At 36.3% G+C, this 18168-nt stretch overlaps 1 long non-coding RNA gene across 2 annotated transcripts; it reads right to left on the bottom strand.

Moving 5' to 3' along the window:
* Positions 1-7238: 7238 nt before the first annotated feature.
* On the bottom strand, positions 7239-13205 carry LOC117596334 (uncharacterized). 2 transcript variants are annotated; one of them, XR_004577474.2, is made up of 4 exons: positions 10808-13205; positions 10198-10270; positions 9444-9503; positions 7239-9357 (listed from the first exon to the last, which is right to left on the bottom strand). It is a non-coding gene; the product is annotated as an uncharacterized LOC117596334 (long non-coding RNA). The 2 variants fall into 2 exon arrangements; XR_004577473.2 differs by having other exon boundaries at positions 10198-13205.
* Between the last annotated feature and the right edge of the window lie 4963 nt (positions 13206-18168).

Below are 18168 nucleotides of genomic sequence, written 5' to 3'. Positions count from 1 at the left end.
GTGAGGGAACAATAGACTTCAGATACACTGTAATAAATAGGAAGGAATAATATAATATACTATGATATAATATAATATAATATAATATAATATAATATAATATAATATAATATAATATAATATAATATAATATAATATAATATAATATAATATAATATAATATAATATAAATTCCACTGGCTCCTGGGTATTTTACATTGCATAGGTACAACAGTTTTAAACATTACAAGAATTTTGATTTGACCTATGACCTAAGGACAGATTAAGTTCAGATTAGTTCAAACCTGTGGATGGGAAAAAGTATTCAAGTTTTTAAATTCAGTAAACAGCACTCAATTAATAGATATGAAATATGATATATACAATACGATTTGAAGTTTGAATGATTTAAAGTTTTGCAGAAATGGAAGTTAATGAATGTGTATGGAAGATTTTTTCTGATAATACAGACAGGGTTTCAGTTTGTACTTGGGTTTGCATGCATGTGTTTTTGCTCAGTGTGGTAAGAGAGCTTGCCTGAAGTTGGTTTGTCTGTGGCTAAAATGCTGTGAGTGATGTTAAACACACACACGCAACTGCCTTGTGTATGCACACACACTGCGTAAAGAGATTTTTTTTTTTTTAAATAATAAACGAGTGTCATTTTTTTTTTAAGTCTTGCAGTACTGATATACAACAGATGGGAATACATTGAGAAAATGGTTGAAGTCCAGATCAAGCTCTGTTTTTGAGATTTTTTTTTTGTTCTACAATATGATATTAGTCAAAAAATGCACACGAACCTTCCTTTTTTTATTCAAAAAATAAATCTTTACATGGACATTAACTTACACTTATTCACTATTAACAAGTTTCTACGGTAAAGTTATATGAAAATAAGAAAATAAGCTCTTAAGAAAATTAAAATTACAGCATATATACAGTGGCCCCAAGAAGTATTTGTACATTTAAGCCACACTTACAAATGTATGATTTTCCATGAATTTATTTTAGAAAATAGCAAGTCAAATCAAGTGTTTTTTATTTCTAAGAAATATACAGAAGATATTACCAAGCACACTTTTCAAGCAAGATATTTACCCAAAAATAAACTATGTTTAAATATATCTAAATTAAATATATATATATATATATATATATATATATATATATATATATATATATATATATATATATACATATATACAGTACTGTGCACAGGGCACATGCAAAGAAATATGCCTTCAAAAATAATGAAACTAAATGTTTCTACATTTTAAAAAATGTAGCAGTAAACAGTAATAAATGAAACAAAGTCAATATTTGGTGTGATGATCCTTTGCTTTAAAAAAAAATAGTAATCTCAGGTACAATTTGTGCAGTTTTATAAGGAAATTAGCTGTAAGTTTTACTGAGAATCTTGAAGAACCAGCCACACTTCTTCTGGACACTTTGACTGTCGCACTTGCTTCTTATTTTTGCAGCAAAACCCAGCAGCCTTCATTATGTTTTTTTTCTGAAAAGTGTCTCTTATGTAATACGCTGCTTTCTTTACTGACATACAAACATTTTTCTGTAATTTTGTGCTGGAAAACTAATGTTTGGAATTCTAAAAAGTTTTTGTACTGAATCAATAATGTAGAAGTCATAAAATAAAAATCTATAACAAAGTTTGTACTAAAAAAATAGGGTGCCTAAGACTTTTGCACAGTACTGTATAATAAAAAGGTATAAATATAAATGTTCCCCCTTTGCTGTTTTAATAACCTCCGCTCTTCCGGGAAGGCTTTCCACTAGATTTTGGAGCATGGCTGTGGTGATTTGTGCTCATTCTGATGTTAGAAGCTTTCCAAATTATTCCAGAAGTTTTCAATGGGGTTGAAGTCAGGGCTCTGTGCAGGCCACTCGAGTTTTTCCACTTCAAACATGACAGACCATGTCTTCACATGCCTCACTTTTTGCATAGGGGCATTGTCATACTGAAACAGGTTTGAGCCTCTTACTTACAGTGAAATGAAATTATAATGCCACAGCATACAAAGACATCATTTACAATTGTGTGCTTCCAACTTTGTGGCAACAGTTTGGAGGAAGAACCACATAAGGGTGTGATGTTCAGGTTTCCATAAACTTTTGGCCATGTAATATTTAAAATATTTAAAATAGTTTGGCCAAAAATATTTTAAAAAACCTATGAGAAACCTTGAGCTTTGCTGGATTAAAAAAATGGAACACAAAGACCAGTTGTTGAACAGTCCTAGTATTTAAAGAAAATTTGCTCTCAGAGAATTGTATTGTACTCAATTGAAAAGTGTCCTGAATATCTGAAAAACTATATATATATATATAACTATACATATATATATATGTATCTGAATACATTTCAGTCATGATGCTAATTAATGTGGTTTGATGTTCTTCTAAATTTTTACTTTAATTTTTTTTTAAATATTGTTTCTTTATTACTATTCGCAACAAATTTCTGAAAAGGATTAACCAGGATTTTATACACGGTATTCAAATATTCATTAATTCAAAATTGCTCACACTCACAGCTTTGTGCAGAACTCTGGTAACTCTGGATTGGACTTAAATAAATTCCCAATAGAACATGATATTTAGTACAGAAAGGTTTATCTGTAAGTGAAAACCAGTAGAAGATGGAGGTGAAGGAAGAGAGAGAGAGAAAGAGAGAGAGAGAGAGAGAGAGAAAACCCACGCACCACATACATACACATCACTCACTGCATGCTAGCTAATGTTATCTACATTGAAATATGATGAACATTACATAGCTAACTAGCTAAGTGCAAAACACGCATTCATATAAGTAAACAATATAACGGTCAAGACTTAAAAAGGCTAATAAGTTATTAGCATCAGTAATATCTCGAGCAGGGGTGCAGGGTGGCTTAGTGGTTAGCATGTTTGCCCTGTGTTGGATAAGCGGTACAAAAAATGGATGGATGGAATATCTGGATCAAGGACACACCCCTTCATGAAATGATATAATTTTAGCTAACCTACCTCTCTCTCTGCAACTATACCAAAATGATACAGAGGTGGGCTAGTTTGCTAACAAATTCAGCAGATGCATGTATATCCCAAAATATCCCTGGTAATGCTCACTGCTTGCTAGCTAAGGATAGCTAGATTGAAAATCAGCTAGCTAGACTCCTCCTGCATGCACGTTTCAACAATAGGACTCAGTCAGCCAGTCAGTGATAATACCTCTTCTAGGCAGAATATATTTCCTCTTCTAGGAAAAAATAAATATAATTCAGTAACATGTAGAACCACATTTAAGAACAATAACTCCATCTTTAGCAATCAATCTCACATTGTTTTGGAGAAATTTTCGCCCACTCTTGGCCCTACAACAGTGCTTCAGTTCACTGATGTTTGAGGGCATTTGTTAATGCACAGCTCTCTTAAGATCGTGCCACAGCATCTCAATGGGGTTGAGACCTGAACAAAGCCACAGATATCTATACAGGAACAACATAACTATAAATATTAGCTGGATGTCACAGGCTTTCTTTAATTCTGAAAGACTTGCTTTATAGAGAGAGCAAATTATCTTTTAGAGAAATATCCAAAAACTGCTTTATTAACCTCTCCGTCAAAAGATATATTCATGAAAAATGTGTTGTTTGCCATGTCCACTGCTGATGTTACTAACTCTACTGTAGTGGTTTCAACGTAATGAACTATTGCTAGAATTGGAATTTTATGTGGAGAACAGAGACAAACAGAGTGATACTAATACTGAACCATCAAAGTGACGTGATATGCTAAATATAAGCACTCCTGCAACACTGCTCATTACTGGACTGGAATTAGTCAACACTTAGTAAACGCTTTTATCTACACTGATGTATCAGTATATCAGAATCCAATCCAAGTAGCTGTATATAGATTTCACAGTGGAAATTACTATTATTATTATTATTATTATTATTATTATTATTATTATTCACTCTATTACTCATACAGTTATTTGTGAATTTATTTACATATACAGAATATTATTTACGTATGTCTTTTATATCAGTACTTCAAGTCTGCCTGAAAAATAGCCTTGAGAGTTAAATGACACACTATTACTAATGAAAAAGAAATCTTAAATTAGAAGGGAAGGGAGATGCCTGTGTGTGTTTCACATCACTGCCAGCATTTTAACCACAGGCAAGATAAAACAGATAAGAGAGAAGATACAGATAAGATCTTTTACCACACTGAGCAAATTCACACGCATGAAAACTCCAGTACAATCTGAAACCCCTGAAACAGTCTTTCATACACATACATTAACTTTTATTTCTGCAAATTTATCTAGTTTATTTTAAATACATGTAATACTGTATATTTTACTTAATTTAATCTATGATATTTACTGAATTAAATGCTTGATGACTTTGCCCCATCTGCAGCTTTGTGTTCCAGATGCACAAACACCTTCACTAATCTGCCCTTAGCAACAGTTCAATTAAATTATTAGTTGATGGTCAAATTATTTAGTTAAAAGGTTTAGAACTGCTGCTCTATTGCATTTTAAAACACCCAGAAAAAAATATAATAGTAATGCAGTAGGAAGTATTATTATTATTATTATTATTATTATCATTAATTTTCTTCAGTGGATCTGAAGCTTATTGGTCCCTCATTAAACCCCAGTACGTCAAAATAGAGGCCAAAGTGTGGAGAAAGAAAGGATCTGCGCATGATCCAAAACATACAAGCTCATCGGCCTTGCCTTTCTAGTACTTTCAGAGGAGACTGTGTTCTGATATTGTGCCTGGAACAAATAATAATTTCTTAAGTCAACACCATTAAAATAATTTAAGGCTACTTAAACACTAACACCAGCTCTACAAAGCAGCTGATTGTATTTCCTTCATAACAGCAGCATTTCACACTAACACTGAATATACATCCTGTTGTATTCCTCTTCTGATTTTACGGTTGACATTGAAAAAATCAACATTTTCCCTTTAATGAGCAAATCTGTTTTGTTTTAATTCTTCTCCTTGGTGTAAGCAATAATCAGGGCGGCTGGTATAAATGTTTTAGCAGGGCTAAGCCCTCTATCTTTCAATGATAAAAAGATATCTATATAAGGTTTCATTTTTGGTGTCTGTATCACATTATTTGTTGTTAACAAAAGTCTGCAATTGGATTATTTTGGATTTTTGTGGAATCAAGAGCAACAGCACGACCATGGCCATAAGAAAAACGTACAGAATTGTAGATTTCCAGACGGAAAATAAATACAGGGTGTCAGTGACAGTCATGTCAGGTAATTACACAGAGTGAAAAGTTTCCATATTTGATCTTTATTCGGGCTGATAATTTTTAACCCATATTGCTGAGAAATCCTTAACACATCTTCATTGGTGATTAAGATGGTGAACTACAGTTATGGGGAATAAACACAAACAAGGTGGATTATTTATCATTCTTTTTCTCCGCAACATTCATTTGGAGCAGAAACTAAAATTAGACAGACTGAGCACACATTGTCCAATCAAAGAAGTACAAATTACACACAAGGACAGATGAAAGAACTATAAGTTTAATGGTTTGGGGTTTGAATGAAAGGTTTACAGCTTATCTGCTCAGCATGTTTGGTATTCGGAGGAAACACGTCACCAACCTGGTAGGCCATTATCAGATCACACACCTAGAACAAGTGTGTGTGTGTGTCTGTGTGTGTGTACTAGTAGTAGTAATAGTAGTAGTAGTAGTAGTAGTTTTCCCCCACATCTTTTAATTATGTCATTAAGAGATGAGAGGAGATTTATGTGATATAAGTATATAATTTATGATGACATAACATAAAAACCCAGTATAATTTCTGTTAATGGTAGATATTTGATTAATCATTAAAGGGGAAGTTCACCTTATTTCACATTTGAGCAGTTCAGAATATTTATTTGGCGATTTCTAGTCACCACAGTTTTTATGTCAATACATGCAGGTTTTTTTCCCTTTTTTCTCCAGCAATGATTATTTTGCACAATAAATTATAATCAGATGAATTTACAACAAATTTACGATTCTATGTACACTAATTGAGTTGTTCATACCAATTTCTTTCTTCAAAACAGAATTTTTAAAGACATAAAACAGTAAAAAAAAAAAAAAAAAAAGGCATAATATAACTAGCACGAGGGATGACAAGGATTTTGTTTTTTTTTTTACCCTTTTTCTCATTTCTCTTTTTAAATTCTAACCTAAAGTAGTGTCTCTACCAGTGTTTATAATAGATGCTTATCTAAAGCTTGAGATGTTTTAATGGCTTTTTTGTTTCTTCGTAATTTACAAAGGGAAAGTAAATAGTGGCTTTTCTAAAAAAAAAAAAAAATACATATCATGTGGTGGTCTATACAACTTTTATGCACTATAGTGCGAGTCTTCTGAAGTCATTCAATTAGCTTTTGGCATGAACAGACTGAAAATCTTTCACAGTAAATCTTGTCATCCATTCTTTTGAGTTGGATCTTTTTAACAAATTGGTTGATTCAGTTCACAAAATGATTCTTAATAAGTCAATGAATCTGACTGATTTATTTTTTTCTGTTTTTTTCTGACTTGGTGATCTAGATCATTGGAAGGAAAAGATTAACAGAAAACAATGAATTTTTATTATTTTTAAATGAAATATTGAAAATTCAGTCTGTTCCTCAAAGCTTTCAAATGACTTTAGAAGACTAAATGGCACACATTTATGGTACTTTTATATTGCTTTTGTCATATTGGAGCTTGGGGTGTTCCTCTTTTAACATCCTGCTTTTATTGCCATGAACTGTACATTGCTGTCTATATCATTACTTAATGTGTATTATGGCATGGAAAAAAGATGTCAAATCCTTATTAATGTGATCAGTGGAGGATAATTTGGACATGTTCATGTGAGCTTGCCTTGATTGCCCAATATTAATAAAAAGTTTCACCTTTTTGACATGTGTCTATCCATTTCTTTTATTTTTTAAGTATCCTGTAAATTGTCCTGACCTGCTTTTACTACTTTTTTAAGCATTTTATCTCAGAGCACATGCTTACCTTTTTCCATAGCGAGATGTTATTTCCTGTTTTGTCTTCCCACTATGCAGTTCTTGGGGTAAATAAACATTTTTTAAGGGGGCAGAAAGACTTTAAACATCTATTATCTGTTAAAAGTACTCAGAGAACTTAAGACACCACGCAATTATATTGTTTTTTCATTTTTATTGGACAAAATTAAGTGTCAGTCCCACTACAGTAGTAGTACAGCTAGAGTAGTTACAGTACAGTACATTATTATATGACAATATCTGGTACAAATCTAAAACACAAAATTCCATATCAAAAAAAAAAAAAAAAAACAAGACAGCAATGGTAACAAAGCAGCATCGCGCGAGCACAAGGCGAAAGAGACAGGTATGTGGATGAGATGGATAGAGAGCGGCTTGTGTGACGTCACTGCTCCGCCAGAAATTTTGTAATGTCTAAGGATGGGAATAAGTTCTTAATAACTTTCTATGGTACAAATCAGCACAAACGTAGCACAAACAAATGGCATAGTTTTGGTGATTATTTAATTTCATGGGGTGCTAACTTCATGGAGATGTTTAGGTTTTACCACATATTAGTAGGAAATAGTACATCAGTGATCTGAACAGTGATACAGTGTCTGTCTTTATCAGTGTAACATAGTATTTACAAACATGGTCTATCTATCGAGGCACATTTTGATTGTAGATAAATGAATAAATTTCAAAAGGATTGTGCTTTACAATAAAGTAATTTCTCAAACCATCCATGTTTCCTGGGATTTTATGCAAGAAATTTAACAGCATTTTAGTAACAAACAATAGCAAATAATCAAAGGTAATTTAAATTAAACTTAATTATCTGCATCTGAATATACTGAATGACAGAAAAAGATAAAGTTACATTATTAGTGAAGTTAAAAAAGTAAAAAAAAAAATTAAATAAAGTAAAAAAAAAAAAGTAATCTGTGAGGGATCTAGCCAGCAATCTCAGTTTTAGGCTGCTAAAAAGATACATAATTCATAATTCTTTGATCATTTCTGTATTTTAGTGAGTAAGCCATGCATCATTTTAAGTTATAACATAAGGCTATGTTGATATTATGCTATTTGGTGCAGGAGTTTTTAAACATACTGGCAATTTACATTCAAACTAGGCTATAAGAGAGCTTAGGTTTGACTGGTGCAACTATCTATATATATATATAATATATATATAGACTATGACAGTCACAATTACAAAAAAGAGATTGTTTCCTGGTGTTGCTGTTGCTTGACATGCAGTAGATTTTTAGCATATTTTTTCATTTACAAACTGCCATTTTATCCACAACTGCCTGACAATTGCAACCATAAGGACTTTTTTTTTTTTGGCATCTTCTGATATCTTCAGGTAGCACTCAGGGCTTCAGCTCAAACTGATGTCTGTTCAGTGTTCATCTCTGTGTGTGTTTGCTGCTTGTGAACCCTGAGCTGCTCCTTACAGACCAGCACACATAGTAGGGGGTCTGAGATGACTCTCAAACTTATCAAAAAAACTGAGATTGCTGAAAATGGGTAATACCAGTAAAATCTACCATTGGCAATATAGAAGGCAAGCACAATGACCGCTGGTGCACAGAAAGTGATAAGTGTGAGTGTGGAAATAATCAGCACTGCTGAGCCAGGCTTGATGTGGTCAGGTGCAGGAGAGGCTTTGCGAGCGAGTCTGCATATGATGGGTAAAAAGCAACAAGGCAATACGCTAAAAACCAAATTCAAATAAATATCTAAAAACTGACATCCAAAGGCAAGCAGCCACAGAATGATGTAGGAGATGGTGGAGCAGAGTGGAGAGAAAACATGAGCAGACCCGAGCTGGTTTCTGAGAGAAAGCATGCTCTCCAGTGCCACAAGCAGGTGGAGGTAAAGACCACCATATGTAAATGCAAACCGTAAATAAATAAGAACCCTGTAATTAATCCAGTTAAAGGTTATATATCTTAACTCAATGAAATCTTTTAAATACTTTGACTTCATAAGGCTGTCTATTTTAGGGATTAAATATGATGCAATAAGTGCACTCAGGAGCTGCTCAGCCAAGTCATTAATGATGAGGAGAATGATGAAGGCCAAAATTCTGCCTCCATGTTTGCGGACTGTGTGAAAAACATGAAAAGTCCAAATCAGAGCTAGCAGGTTGACACACACACCAGCGACAAGTGGAATGATGACGATCAGCTGCTTATAATAACCATGAAGATGAATGGTAAGACTACCATTATAAAATGTTAAATATGGCATTACAGAATATGAGAACTATATGATCACTCCACGGTCTAAAGCAGTATCCCAACAGAGCAACCTTGAAAAAGAAAAAAATAATAAATTAGATAGTGTGTATTGATGTGTCAACTGCAATGTTTCTTCAAGTTTATAACAATCACTTACTGAAGCCTCAGAAAGGACCCTGTCTGCTAAAGCCACTGGAAGAACACACCATGAGGAAACCTGAATAGAAATAACATGGGCAAAAGCACCAATCTTAGAATTTGACATTTTCCCGCTTCTTTTTTGGTTTATAATGAATTATAATGACTAATGAATAAGATAATATATAACAGAGAGAATATTATATTTATAATATTTATTATTATATAATGAGTTCTATAATGAATAAGAGGATATTAGGCATATGCGCAGATGATTATGAACTGTGACAGGAAATATTTAATTCTTCTGCACATGAAAAACGTGATAGGATTTTGTTATTGATAGATGACAAACCACAATTAAGAAATATTCAGCTAATGAAATGTTGGTAATATAATAATAATAATAATAATAATAATAATAATAATAATAATAATATCACACTGTGTCCATACTAACCAGTGACATTAAATGTTCTTTGTCTCACAATCAGCATGATTTGCTATATAATATCAAAAAATATAAATAAATACATTACCCATAATATTTAGTTATCAGAGTATTAGATTTGAGTGAAGTTGCAATTTATTTGCTTATTATTATTATTATTTTTAAAAAAATTTATTGCTTTTTCTTTCTTATTGTTCTTATGTACCAGAAATAAAATAAAAAGAAATGATTATCTGAAAATTAATTTATAAGTAACTATTTATATATGGAAAAAATGCAACAAATTATTTAGAAACACCAATAGTTTGAAGTTTTCTCTTACCTGAATAAGTGATTCAGTGGTCTTTCTTTCCTTCACTTTTCTTTCTTTCTTGGGTGGTCAATTTCTTTCTTTTCTGTGTTTCAGTGTATAAATAAAAGAAGTACATAAATACCACTACTACTATTAATAACATCAGTTTTCAATAGGTGTAATATCAATTTAAACTTTGTGAAAGAATGACTACATGCACTCTTAGACCCTTTTGTATGACTGAAATGATTGCAGGTAATACAGAGAGGGGTATATATGTCTGTGTGCATGTAGTTTTGCAGATCTAATGTATGTGGCTTGTAGGCAGCTGAAATGCTACCACACAAACACCTCCCTACCAGATACACACACCTTTTACTCTGCAGTCATACAGAAACATCTTGCTCCCATACACTCATTAAACAAATTCATTTAAACTTTAAAAGAAAATCATACTTGCACCCCGTGACCAGTTTATTAGGTACCTCAACCTTGTACCTACATTCACTGGGCATTGTACCAGGTAAAGCTACCTGGATATTTTTGTTTATGGACTGATTCTCAGCTCAGCCATAACACTGAGGTGTTAAAAATCTTAGATTCACTTGTACCGGTGCCACACACACTAAAATTCCACTACCATGTCAGTGTCACTGCTGTGTGAAGAAAGGTCCATCCAAATAATATCTTGTCAACATTTGTCCTATGGTGGTCCTTTTCCACTGGTGGACAGGTAGAAGGAGGGTGACAAATATTACAGAGCAACAGATAAGTTACAGTCATTAATTGCAAAGCACACCGTGTATATCCGTAAAATGGAATATAAGTACAAAGTAAGTGTTAAGATTGAGATGAGATAAAGCTGGTAGTAAAATAGTACTATAGATTAGTGCATTTAATGTGTAGTACCCTTTTAATCTAGATTCTACTCTCTCAAAACAATTTGTTGCTGGTAGCTTTTACTCTTGTCTGACTGCACTAAACATTGTAAAGCATTGTAGGTATGGAAGTACTCTAAATAGAAAATAGTCCACCTGAAAAAATATTATTGATTGACTTACTGAATCTTGTTAGGAAATTACCATGCTGGTTCTTGCAATTGCAAAATGTATTACTATCATGCTTATCTGTGAGCTTTAAGGAGCTCAGCTTTAAATTGCTTTAATCATATTGTCTCTTTAATCCCTTAATCTTTAATACTTGATATCATGTGAATGGAGGCCATCACAGAGTCTCAACAAGGCTTCAGCTTTGGTGTTTTTGGACCCCAGCCTGAGAAGTTCACAAGTTCAGATTCAGGATTCATGGATTCTCTCTTTGCGTATTTGATGCATTCAAGGTTTGTATGATCAGTGAGGATCAAAACCAAATAATTTTTTAAGGTTGTGGCCACGAAGTTACTGCTTCTACCTTTGTTTGGTCCATCTCCACTCCCTGAGTGTCTATGGTATAACTGAGGTATTTAACTGAGGCCTGGAAGAATTCACATTTCTCCACTTTGATACATGATTTTTATATTCTTGATCAGAGGATAAGAAGATCATAAAGTCATATACAATGCCAAAATGGTTAACGAATTCACAAAAGCCTGGATGAGGGAAGGGGCACTGACCAGACCATGGAACATTGCCATGCATTTGTAGTGCCTGAAAGTAGTAATGAAGGCTGTCACTCATCCCCTCTGTGACATGTTATAATTGGATGCACTTCCTAGTTAACACTTCTCAACTGTTTGAGAGCTGATGGAACCATAGGTCATGGATACCTGTACTTCACTGTTACTGCAGTCAAGTCTCAGCATGTTTCTCTCCTTTGTTCCACAAAGAAGAGCCCTGCAGCTTCAGGACAGTTGGAGAGATGAATGTTGGCCATTCCTAATACTAATCTCCCCTAATACTCAGGTGAGAGTGACCTCTGCTGACTAGAAGGTGTAATATCCCAGGCTGATTTATTTGTTTAGGTTGTTTATCTTGTCCATTTAATTGTGTTGTCATTTCCCTTTTATGTCACAGCCTGATGATAAATCATCTTGTAACACTGAGTTATAACAGTCATTCATTTCCTGTTCACAAGAATAAGTATAGCTATTGATTTCTAGGTTACATTGCTGGTTTTACACCTGAGATGGAAGCTATAGTGTGTGTACAGTACAGACTGCATAGGTGCAGTTAAACAACTTACGGAAGAAAGTGGTGTGTTATCTAATGATGTATTACACAACATATAATGATTTCTACTGAGATGTCTGAGCAACATTAAAAAATTGTGTCTTTGTTCTTGTCTGACACACTGCTTTTGGATTACATGCATTTACAATAGCTAGTGACATAACCACTTATCTTTATTATATCTTTATGAAGTTTTTTTTTAATTTTTTTTTTTACATACAACAGACCGCGTGTACTACATTTTTAAATGCACACTGTCTATCAGCAGGTTGGACTAACATATCAGTAGAAACCTTTTAACAATGCTAGGAAGATGTGGCAACTTGAGTTTGTAAAACCAAAATCTCAAAGCTACAAATGCTCAGGTTTGTGATTCTGTCAGGTGACAAGTAAGGCTTGGAGTACGCTTCTCTGTTTCCTCATGTTTTCTTGTGTTGATGTGTCTTTCTGACCCAGAGCAATAGCTTCCAAGAGGCATAATCCACAGAAGCTGCTCTTGTGGCCATTACTGGGAAGCTTCATACCACTAGATCAGCCAAACTGTCATCAGTCCTCATACTCCTTGATCTTTCAGAAACCTTCATCACAGTCAACCAGAAGACTCTCCTATCCATCCTCATTAGTGTTGGAATTTGTTACATGTATATGCAATTTAATACAGTTTAGATAAATAGATAGCAAGAAAGATCCATTTAAATCTACATTTTGCAAGTTTCTTTTTTCTAAGATTACCCCTAGAGGAGAAAGTCAGTAGAGTAACAAGAGGTTAAATGTTAAGTTGCTCCTCACAGTTATATTTTTACATTATATTATTGAAAAAACAATAAACAAAAATGCCAAATGATACAGCAGTTTGTTACAGCAGTTCTCATTTACAAACCATTTTTATGCCAATTGATCAAATATTTGTCAATTAATTTATACAAATAATCAATTATTAAAATATTCATTTTTGCAGCCTTAATGTACACTTTCCAATTTTCTAACCACTTAATTTAAAATATTCAGAATTACAGTTGTGACACGTACATATGCTTTAAATATGATTGTAGAACCCTGGTGTGTGTGTGTGTGTGTGTGTGTGCAGAGAAAGATTCGGGAGGCAGGTGGAATATCAGCAGAGCTCGGGGCTCATGGAGTCATTGGAGCTGGACCTAATCAGAACAGAGAGTAAAGGAGCTCCCCAGTAGGTAGTACTGTAGGGTGAGGAATGCCCACTTGATGGAAAGACACTCTTTCTCGATTGAAGCTTCCTTACTGGAAGCTTCCGACTGATGTACAGCTCCTTCCCAAATACCACCTAGGACAAAACAGCCAACAGCCCTCTGTCCAATCATCAGTCTGCAGAAAAAGGAGAAAAAGTCAGGAGAATGCTCTCTGGAATGGTGAGAGGTGGCCTAATGAAGGGACAGGGGTGAATTGGGCCACATTTTGAGACTTACCAGCTCCCCTCCTCAGTCCCAGCTCCTCCCTCTTAGGAACCATCATCACCAGAGCCACAGGAACTGCTTCTCTCCACGGCTTCAGGAGGTGTTGTATTTCACGTGCATAGCATCTACCCATTCACCTTACCTCATAGTCGACTTCTCTGTCTTGTCGTGTGACCTTGCCACGTCACGAGTAATTTAGAGCTCGACATGGGTAGTAAAACATAGTATCTCCCAGTGCAGATTCCCATAGCTGAGTACCCATGTTGTACAGTCGGTACTGTCATTCTTGGGTGTGATGCAAATTCTCCTAGGTTAGGTGATTTAAAGTGTGGAGTGTTCTCTCAGGTGCAGAACAGATATTTTCAAGCTTTGGATTGAACCGTTTGACCAGCCCATCTGTTTGCAGATGGTAAACGCTGGTGCAAATCAATTTAATCCCTAATAATATGTACAGTTTGCAAAGAGTGCGTGACATAAAGGACATACCCTGGTCAGTCAGGATCTCTTTCGGTATTCTGACTCGGGAGATTACGTGTAAGAGTGCATCTGCAACACTACATGCTGAGATGTTGCGATTAGGCATTGCTTCTGGATATCGTGTTGCATAATCCACTATGACTAACACAAAGCGATTCCCTCGCATGCACCACTGTAATGGCCCGACGAGATCCATACCAATTCCTTTGAAGGGGACCTCGATTAAGAGAAAAGGGCACAATGGGACTTTTGGGGTGGCCAGCGGATTCATCAGATGACGTTCATGACAGGCTGCATACAGTACACCTCTGTACACCGCCACGAATGCCCGGCCAATAAAAACTAGTCATTAGATGGCTGAGTGTTTTATCGTGTCCTAGATGCCCAGCCATGGGATTATTATGAGCTGTCTGAAATAGCATTTCCCGACGGCTCTTCGGTACTAACATTTAACTTGTTTTTTTCGATAGTTTGAGTGTCCTGTATCACTTGATATATAAGCTATCTTTAATAACTGAAAAATAGGGGTAGATTAGTAGATCTGACCATCGATTACTCTCACTTGGTCAAAGGCATGGCAAAGAGACTTGTCACGCTTCTGTTCCAAAGAGAAGTCCCTAAGGGGAAACCACGTAGGCGGGTAGGGGGCGGAGCTCTCCCCCTCCTCCAAGTCATCATGACACAGCACAGACGTTGATGGCCCCGGCACCACCAGCCAGAGCTGCACATACCCTACACCTTCCTACACTGCGTTAGAAGCCATCCACCACCATAAATTTTAGCACAATTATTCCTAAACCCCAGCCAATTTGTCCTCAAAATGAGGCTGGGAACAACCACCACCCATTTCATTGCAGAGGTCATTCCCACGCAACTGCCACACAATCAAAAAGACCCAAGAAGGCCCCCAGAACATCCATAGAGGCCATCTTCATGAGCATCGCATGTCGCACAGTGGCAGGGGACACAGCTGAAGATGTGGTGGGCTGCAGCAGCCTCTGGAGTGCCCACCGGCTCTCAGCCTGCTCCTGCACAAGGGCTTAAAAGCATAGCTGCTGCTTGTGGATACAGACACAGATGCAGGTGACAAAAGCTAGTAGATGCATAAACAAGCTCCAGTTAGTCCAGAATGCAGCAGCGAGAGACCTTACTAGAGCCAGAAGATATGACCACATCACCCCTATCTTATCCACAATGCATTGGCTCCCAATCAAATTTTGTATTGATTATAAAATATAAATCACTAAATGGTCTCGCGCCACAGTACCCGAGCAAACCTTTGGTCTTTTATGATCTGCCACGCCTATTTAGACCAGAAGTGCAGGCTATTCGTTGGTACCTCAAATGGTGAGGGCTACACCTTGGGGTAGGGCTTTCTCTTACAAAGCCCCACAGTTATGGAACAGCCTTCCACTTAGTGTTCGGGTCTCACACACAGTCTCAGTGTTTAAGTCTAGGCTGAAAACATATTTGTTTAGTCAAGCCTTTTGTGAATAGTTTTTCTTAGGTAAAGGAGTGGGTCTGGAGGGTTCACAGGCATAGAGTTTTGTGGTGAACTGGGATGTTTGGATGCTCTCCAGACCTGCCTGACCCATCCTGATGCCCTACCTCTGGTTGGAGTTCTCATCGGGTTGAGATCGCTTGCTGCTGCTGGGGGTGGCCCCATATGGGCGGCCTGAAGAACCATTTGGATTGCTGGGTATGGTGCCACCTGGGGGCTGTGGAGATGGCTTGAAGATCTCATATGGGGAGCTGTACAGTGACGGCTTGGGACTGCGATTGCTGTGGTGGCTTTGGGGCTGCAGTTGCCACAAGCAGCTTCATACTCGGGACATCAGTGGACAGTCAATAAGTTGTGATGAATTTACAGGTTGCACATTTGCACTATTTGTCCATATAGTACACAATAATAGAAAGGATTTATTTATAATTGCACTATCCGTTGCACCCAGATGAGGATGGGTTCCCTTTTGAGTCTGGTTCCTCTCAAGGGTTCTTCCTCAAATTGTCTCAGGGAGTTTTGCCTTGCCGTCACCGTCACCTCTGGCTTGTTTATTAGGGATAAATTCACTTTAAATTGAATTGAAAAACTTTATTTATAAAGCTTGCAGACAGATCCAAACCATGAGACAAAAACAAGGTCAGAGAACAGGTAATGGTCAGGCGAAGTGCCAACAGTATAAACTGGGCTAGGCAAAGAACAAAAAAAAGAAGCCAGAAACAAGATCTAAACCAGAAAAGACTATGACAAAATACAAGGTTTGGTAACAACTGGTATGTGAACACACATCATATACTTTGCCATGAACGAATTGGGTGAGAGTCCTACAGTATTGTGGAGTGTCATTGAGTCTAGGTGTCTGTAATTAGTAATCAGGTGAGTTGGAACTTGCGTGATGGGTGTCGGAGTCCATGGCAGCCATGTTTGTAGGCCGTGTGCTATTATGGGAGTTGTAGTTCGATGCTGATTCCGGCGTTGACATGACATTATCATGGAAGTCCTGATGAATTACTGAGTTATGTATCATTGCATGCCATGTATCATTTCAGATATATTCCCCTTTGAATTGCTGCTTGCCAAAACTTGTGCATCTCTGTGTTTTCAATACCAGGCAGTAACCCAACTATACACACCCTCGTGCACAACACAGTCAAGCATTACCAGCAAAGAATGACAGTCTACAATTATGTGAGGAATAGTGCATCTGCTTTTTGTGATGGGGTTAGTGTAGTGAAAACATCCTTCCATTTCCAAACGGTACACCCTAAACACCCTAAGTGGCAGCAGACACTGAATGATGATCAGAGGTGAAACACAAACCACTTCATGTTCTCTTCTCACTGAAATCTTTAAGGTATACTGAACTGTGGCAGTGTTAGACAGCATAAGTCACAAAGCTGTATTATGTGTATATATATATATATATATATATATATATATATATATAGGGACAGAAAACATTACTCAAACTAAGAAATGCTGTGTTCCTTTAAGTTACTGCTTTATCCTGGTCAGAGTTGTGGTGGATCGGGAGTCTATCCCAGTAACACAGCGCAAGGCAGGAGAAGTCACCCCAGATGGGATGCCAGTCCATATCAGGGCACACTATGTGTAAGTATAAATTTGTATTCTGGTATGTATGTCCAGGGTTGCTAGGGTTGCAGTTTTTACACCAAATTAGAATAGTATTAGAACAAATTTTTGGGTTTAAAAATCAAGGATTATGGGTGGCCTGAAGAACCGTGTGGATTGCTGGGAATGGTGCCACCTGGGGGCTGTGGAGATGGCTTGGGGATCTCATATGGGGAGCTGTACTGTGATGGCTTGGGACTGTGATTGTTGTAGTGGCTTTGGGGCTGCGGTTGCCACAAGCAGCTTCGTACTCAGGACTCCATCAGTGGACAATGGATAGATTTTAACCAATCAGACTTCTTGCGAAAACTGTGATGAATTTACTGGTAGCACATTTGGACTATTTGTACATATAGTACACAATAATAGAAGGGATTTATTTATAATTGCACTATCCGTTGCACCCAGATGAGGATTGGTTCCCTTTTGAGACTGGTTCCTCTCAAGGTTTCTTCTTCATATTGTCTCAGGGAGTTTTTCCTTGCCACCATCGCCTCTGACTTCCCCATTAGGGATAAATTCACATATTTACAATATGACAATGTCCAATTGTGACAATGTCCATTAAAAGTTAAAAGCACTATACAAATAAAACTGAATTGAATTGAAAAACTTTATTTATAAAGCTTGCAGAGAGATACAAACCATGAGACAAAAACAAGGTCAGAGAACAGGTAATGGTCCGGCAAAGTGCAAACAGCATAAACTGGGCTAGGCAAAGAACAAAAACAAAGAAGCCAGAAGCAAGATCAAAAGCAGAAAAGACTATGACAAAATACAAGGTTTGGTAACA

This window comes from Pangasianodon hypophthalmus, chromosome 28, assembly GCF_027358585.1.
Source record: "Pangasianodon hypophthalmus isolate fPanHyp1 chromosome 28, fPanHyp1.pri, whole genome shotgun sequence".
In the NCBI taxonomy this organism is placed as follows: domain Eukaryota; kingdom Metazoa; phylum Chordata; class Actinopteri; order Siluriformes; family Pangasiidae; genus Pangasianodon; species Pangasianodon hypophthalmus.
Note: the sequence above shows the minus strand (reverse complement) of the source record. Positions and strands in the feature narration are given on the sequence as shown.